Source organism: Zingiber officinale, chromosome 11A (assembly GCF_018446385.1).
Source record: "Zingiber officinale cultivar Zhangliang chromosome 11A, Zo_v1.1, whole genome shotgun sequence".
NCBI classification, from domain to species: Eukaryota; Viridiplantae; Streptophyta; class Magnoliopsida; order Zingiberales; family Zingiberaceae; genus Zingiber; species Zingiber officinale.
This window is the reverse complement of record NC_056006.1, coordinates 3,760,445-3,767,790: the sequence shown is the minus strand read 5'-3', so window position 1 is coordinate 3,767,790 and position 7,346 is coordinate 3,760,445. Positions and strand designations below refer to the sequence as shown.

The window sequence follows — 7,346 nt, the reverse complement described above, 5'->3', positions numbered from 1 at the left end:
GTCATGTCACAAGCTACCCAATTCGATTTACACTTTTAATAATGATCCAATTATTTAATCCGTTTAAACTCAAATATAATTTTTTAATAGATCTCATAGAAATATAATGGTACCAAAAATAATTACATGATGTGTGTTTTTTTTTGTTAAAAAATAATACATTAATTATAGATATTTTAAGCAAAGAAATTGGAAATTTGTGGGGGTGTTTAAGTATTCATTAAAACTGAATCCAATCTAATTGAATCGATTTTTTTTTCAAACAAATCGAATCGAATCGATTTTTTGATAAAAATCGAATCAAATTTTCAATAAAATCGAATAAATCAATTTATTTCTAAAAATTTAGTTTGACTTAATATAAATTTGATTAAGTCTAGAATTTATAGTCTAAAAAGTCGATTTAGTTTAAAATTTTGGTCTAACTAAATAAAAAATTTAAAATCAAATCCGAACCGAATTAACGTTAAAAAAATCAAATTTCTGAATAAACCGAACCGAATTTTTAAATTCGATGATTTAATTGATTTAACCAAACTTTTACTCACCCCTAATTTTAATCCTAATCCTAATCCTGAGCTGGAATTTAGACGAAAACCTATCCCGCATGCGGTAGGAATGAACTTTAGAATCTAGCTGCGGGTTGATTGGCAAATATACAATATAATTACAGATATTTTAATTAACGGAATTGGAAATTAAATTTGTTTTGTGTGGCGTTAGCGACATTGATTTAATTAATTAATACCACATCACTGCATGGTGAGCTGGAATTGATAAACAATCTTAATGGAGACCCAATCATTTTTAATAATTCATCAAAAAGGAAAACTTTAAGTAGTCGTCGCCCTGCAAATTATTGCTTCTCTTTTCTCCTCCAAAGCTATCATTAGCCACACCCACAGCAAACAATTTCTGCATCCTTCATCAGGAGCTATGGCAGCATCTTCAGCAGTTGTCGCGGGTAACTTCATGGTCGGTAAGGTGGCAATTCTCCTCGAACTCAACGAGAAACTCAAGGCAATGGCTCGTACAATGATGATGCAGTGAAAGCTTATTTTGAAAGTTCAAGAATATGGACAGTTGTTGGGGCTGAATTTGATGCTGCAAACATAATGAATTCTGTATTACAACAGGATACTGGTAAGCCAGACAAAATCTCAGAAATAGAATTAGTGAGAAAGAATATAGAAAATGCATTTTCTGGGAAGAAATTTCTGTTCGTGATGGATGATGTATGGAATGAAGATAGATTACCGTGGGAGAATCTGAAATCAGCCTTAATTACAATGAAATTGAAGTTCTACCCGACTCCATAACCCATCTATCCAATTTACAGTATCTCAATCTCAGTTTCAATTGCAAACTTCGAGAGCTACCAAAAGAGTTAGGGAATATGCAAAACCTTCGGGATCTCCATTTACCAATGGATAATACATTGACACACATTCCCTCTGGATTATCTCGACTAACTAATCTTCGAAGCTTACCTCTCTTTATTGCTGGTGACAAAGATTTTAAGAATTATTCTTGTGATGGAAGACAAATCTTGAGGAATAAAAAACTTAATGAACTATGCATAGAGTTTAATGGTTTAGAAGGATATGACAAGGACGTGTTGGATGATTTTGCCCCAACACAAGCTTAAAGAAGTTGAGCATATCGAATTATAGGAGCCCACAATTTCCAACATGGTTGATAGAGTTACCACTGCCAAATTTGGCTGAAGTTTGCCTTATGAACTGCAGAGTTTGTGAGGATATTCTTCCGTTACAAAATTTGCAGTTTCTTCAGAAGCTTGACTTGCAATCTATGGCTGAAATCACACATATGGTTGCTGAGTTCCATGGGTACGGAGGCTTTCCTTCCCTTCAAGAACTCTACTTGGATAAGATGGATAATTTAGAGGAATGGTCAAAATCTCACGATGTCGATGAGTTGTTCCCTAAACTGCAGAGTCTGAAGATTTCCGGAAAATAGTCACTTATTTAGAATTCTTCACAAAATTTTAACATTTAGTATATCTATATATATATTATTTAATAAAGTATTTATATCTTGATAAACTATACTGTAAGGAAGCCACCATATGCTTAATTTGTTTGCAGCAACTGCTTAATTATAGGTAATTAACACAAATGTGTTTGTAATTCAAATGTGATCATATTGATTGGAATAATTAATTCTAAAATAATTGGTAAGATGATATTGAATAAACATCAATTCAATTATATGTATAGTGTTGTTATTGTCCTTTTAATAATATTGAAATTTCTCTTTCACATTGTAGGATGAAGAGGACGATGAGATCATAGTTATTGTTTAAATGTGCATATGTTATGCTTTAATTATGAAGTTGTTCATATATGTGGTTTATTATACGTGGCACTAACACTTATTTTGTTGTTGGATACATGGGTTTTTTCTTTTTAAGGATTATTACTATGTTGTGTGGAAAAATTTTGTTGCTTGTATAATTATGTAATAGGAGTAAACAACTTGATATTGAGTGACACTTGTAATATAAGTTTATCTTCTTTTGTTGTTTTATTGTTGTTGTTGTTGAGATTCTTAATACATCATGTACCTTAAAAAGTGAAAAAAAAAAATAATTTCATTAAAATTTAAAAAAATTATTGGTATTGATAAATAGAAACGGGACACTGCAAAAAAATCATCCATTAGCAACAAATTTAGCGACGAATTATTTATGCCGTCACTATTAGTGATGGCTAATATTTACTTCGTCGTTATTAGTGACGATCTTTAATAATCCGTCACTATTTAGTCGGAATTTTCAATTTATTACTTATATAGTGACATATAACTTATTTCACCGGCGTTATTAGTGACTGATTAAATATTTTGTCGCTATTTCTATAATATAAGTTAAAAAATCAGTCGATTATTGATGATGGAATATTTAATTCCGTCGCTATTATGGACAAAAGAATTAATATCTGTCGTTAAATTTAGGAAGAAATTAAAGTTCACTTCTCGATCATCCTATTCATGATCAATTGTACTCTCCTCCTCGGGCGATCAACGATCTCGGCTTACTCTCAGCTAGAGATCGGCGATCTTGACTTACTCTCCACTTGAGATGGCGATCAACCATCAACAATTTCTCTTCCGACATACTCTTTCCTTTGCCGTACTCTTCTCTATGAGTATCCCTTGCGATAAATTTATGATAACATATAAAATATGTTCATCGTTAAACGATGTAATTTTTGCAGTGGGATGATTAATACACTTTAAAATAGTTTGTGTAATTGTTATGTTTTTTTTTTTTTGACATACTTATTATTATCCAACAAAAATATTTAAAAATGTATATCAAATGTTATGTCTAAAAGAACTGTCTATATCAGTTAGCCATTTTTTAACTCTATTATAATTATCTCTGAACAGACTCAAAATCTAAAAATACAATAACATAAAATTATTAAAATATTAAAAATACTTTAAATATCATAATAATAATAATCTTTAAATCCTCCCGCATCAATTGTTCTGAAAGAATTCATAGTTTAGAATAATTTCAGATGGTAGCTCAGGAAGAAAATTATCTGACATCACTACTAGAATTAACGTCTTTAAGGACACACATAAATGCCCTTATAGTATACTTTTAGTGACACTAAAGCTATGGTGACACCACCAAAAAATGAATTGATATACGGTGTTAGCATAGACCCTCTAACATTCCTGACATTTGTATAATGTCATTATATAATATTTACGCTAACTTCAAAAGTGTCTTAAATCTAGGAATATAATTACAATCGAAATTGTCACGAAAACATATTTCATGGACATTTATGTATGCCTTTTTATTATGTAAATAAGGACAAATATAAATGTCACCTAAACTAATTTATATTGACAATTATAAATGTTTTAAATTTTTATATAAGGACAATAAATTATGTTAGTAATGATAATTTATAAGGATATTTTAAAGTGTCATCTTATATAATCTATAATGACATTATGAAATGTTAATTATAATATTTTATAAAAACATTAAATAGAAACATTTAGAATACACTACAATAAATTAATAATATTTATTCAGACCACAAAACATTCATCACATAATAGAAAAAGTTACACATCATCACAATTTAACCATCGTCACAATAAGAATAAAATTTTTTTATATCCAAAATATCTAATCCATTTGCCATGTCATCATATATAATTCATCCCATCATCACAAAAATACAAATGCATTACTAATGTAAAAGTATTGAATCCAATGTTAACTAAATACTAACAAATCATTGAGTTTGGAATTGTCACCGTGTTGAGTTTGGAATTGTCAATGAGTTAAGGCTTCTCTTAATTCTTTTCATTCTATTTTAGGTACTTTGCTCCAATCCATTACTGTGTGTGCTGGAATTCTGATGTGCTGGAATTGTCACCGTGCTGAGTAAAGCTGCTGTCCGTGTGAAGCTGAGTTTGGAATTGCTATCCGGTTTTGATGTGTTCTTGATATGCTGGAATTGTCACCGTGCTGGATTTGCTTGAAGCTGCTATCTGTTTGATGAAGGCAAGATGGAGCTGGCCGTGATGTTGGTGAGGTGTAAGTGTGAACACAAATCCGCATGTTGGAATTGTGTTTGCACCTTGGTTATTTTACTGTGATGATGGTTGGTATCTTGCATGCTCTCATGTTGCATGCAAGTGAGTGTGGAGTTTTACCTCAACTGTTGAGGAATCAACTCCCATGATTTTGTAAGTTTTGACGATTAGGATGAGTAGAAAACTTACTTAGTAGAAGTCTCCAACTCAGCCATAATAATAAGGTAATTTCATAGAACCAACACCTCTATATTATATTGAGAATAAACATGAGATGTAGAGGTGACCAAGTTCAAGAAATTAAGAATCTCTAAAAATCTCACAAGATCAAACATTTGTACGCTTCTTCTGCAAAGCAACTAAATTATGATTACAACTACAAGGGATACAACCAGTCCATGGCTCTATTGTCGAACCTTTCAAAGGATGTCTTTAAGCTAGTTATGTTTTGTGCAAAGCACAAGATATAAGGGTGAATTTGCTAATGAAGTACCTTTAGGTGATGAGCAAGGTCATAGCTGAGATCATTAGCCAAGTGGAGCAAACTAAAGAATCCCTAGATCTCATAACACTCACTAAGATTAAAACGTTACATAAGAAAGAAACCTATCCATCAAAATTCAAAGAAAAAAGACCAAACACATATACAAGTGAAGCTTGTTAGATAAGGACTGAAACATAAAACTATTATTATATATACCTGTTTGATTCGATTAGGTAGAAAGGAGCAAGGTGACTATTAAATTCTTCCAATCCACAACCTAAAAAAAAAAAGAAATTAGCAAGAAATTAGTTAGGAGCATATACAATGCAAAACTTCCAATCCACAACATTAAAAAAAAAATTACAAATCACGGTGAGATCCGCAGATTAGGGAGCAGCGACGACAAGAATGAGTTTGGGAGGAGAAAGGCAGAATCACAGCGTGTATGCAGTGCTGTGGAGGAATCATGGTGGAGGCCGGTGGCGGCACAGGTATGCGTGAGCGTGGGTGAAGATCCCAGCGACAGTGAGAGCAGATTAGGGAGAGGAGCGACAACGAACGAGAGCAGAGGGAGGAGAAAGGGAGAGGAGCGCCGCTGAGAGCAGATTAGGGAGGAGCACGGAGAAAAGCAGCGATGACGAGAGCAGCTAACGGAAGAGAAAGGGAGAGGATCGGAGCAGCGCTTAGGGTGGGGGAGCGGCGAGCGAGTACAGAGAAAGAAAATCGCGATTTTTGTGATGAGGGAAAGGGTCGGGTTAGCGTTAGGGCAGGGAAAAATAACAAAAAAATTTAATTATTAAGTGATTATTAGGTTACTAATTTGGTGACATTTGATGAATTATGTCACTATATATTATCTAATATGATATTTTTATATTTAAAATAATATTTTTTGATAAATGTCATTAAAAATATTTATAGTGACATTTAAATTTAAATGTCATAAAGAAAATATCGTAATAGACATTATTTCTAGTAGTGCATCAAATTAATAAAAAGATAGATCCGCTATCTTAGCGACCCCCCTAGTGCCGGTCCCCCCTAGTGCCGGTCCCACGGATATGGAAGGAGGTTCATACAGATACACAGACCATATGCGCATGACATAATACATCAAATTAATAAAATCTACTAACAGTTGTTAATTTTCAAAATCCACACCAACCTGTCATCAATCAGTCGGCGAGCACGTTATTATGGATACTGCTATTGTCCATCTTCATGTTTCCATTTTCAAGAAAACCATACCCTTGGTTACATCCACCTAGGTGTTGGTTAGCATTTCCTTTCCAAGCTTCGTAATGTTTGCATTGTTTCTACCTTCCCATCTGAATTCGGTTTTCTTGTGACTGGTCTGCCAAAACCACCACCCCCGTAAATTGATCTCCAAAACCAAATAAACATCCCTACGACCACTTTGCGCAGTTAGAGACTCGGTTGCAAAACCTCTCTCACCCATTTATCAAAGAACATGTCCAAGAACAAACCAGAGGACTGCATTAGCTAGTCTTCCACGACTTCTGGATTGATTGAAAGATTCCAAGTTCTGAAACTGAAATCTGGAAATCGGAATCCAGAAATCAATCTCAATTCTGAAATTTTGGGTCTGGATTTGAAGAAAGAAGGGAAAAAAAAACAGAAAACAGAAACAAAGAAATCTGGATGAAAAATTATGTTGAAATGGATTTTTATGGTACAAGTTTGGGTTCCATGATCTCAATGATACTCACTGTTAGATTATATATATTTATTTATTTATTTAAGTTTTAGGATAATTTAGTCCTTTTTCCTTTTTTTTATATTTAGAGTTTAGGATTTCTTAACTCAACTATAAGACCTTATACTCTGTATTTCTAAGTATCAATTTTGGATTCAATAATATGGTTAGTTTTTTTTTTCTTCTCTTAATTTCTCCATGGTATCAGAGCGGTTCTCCTTCACGGACCTAATTTTTTCTACTGCCCTTTGTTATTGCTTCCTGTTGTCATTGTTGTCTCCTATTACTGGTGTTGATTTCAGCGCCGACATCTATTTTCTATCCTGCTGCTGTTGATTTTAGCGTTGGCATCTATTTTCTGTCGATTTCGGCGCCAATGCCCTGTCCTACCGATTTCGACACAGACATTCTTTTCTGTTGATTTCGGCGCCGATGCTATTTTTGCCGATTTCAGCATCGACGTCCTGTGCATTAAACTAGCTGCTTTGCATCAAAGTCATACATGAGATTTGGTTCCATTGCCATCAGGAAAATATACTATTGATTCTCATTGGG

At 33.2% G+C, this 7,346-nt stretch overlaps 1 long non-coding RNA gene across 1 annotated transcript; it reads right to left on the bottom strand.

Annotated features, from left to right (window-relative positions):
* Nucleotides 1–4,137: 4,137 nt before the first annotated feature.
* Nucleotides 4,138–5,982, bottom strand: LOC122032151. Its single transcript, XR_006125971.1, has 2 exons — nt 5,439–5,982; nt 4,138–5,351 (listed from the first exon to the last, which is right to left on the bottom strand). It is a non-coding gene; the product is annotated as an uncharacterized LOC122032151 (long non-coding RNA).
* Nucleotides 5,983–7,346: the final 1,364 nt, after the last annotated feature.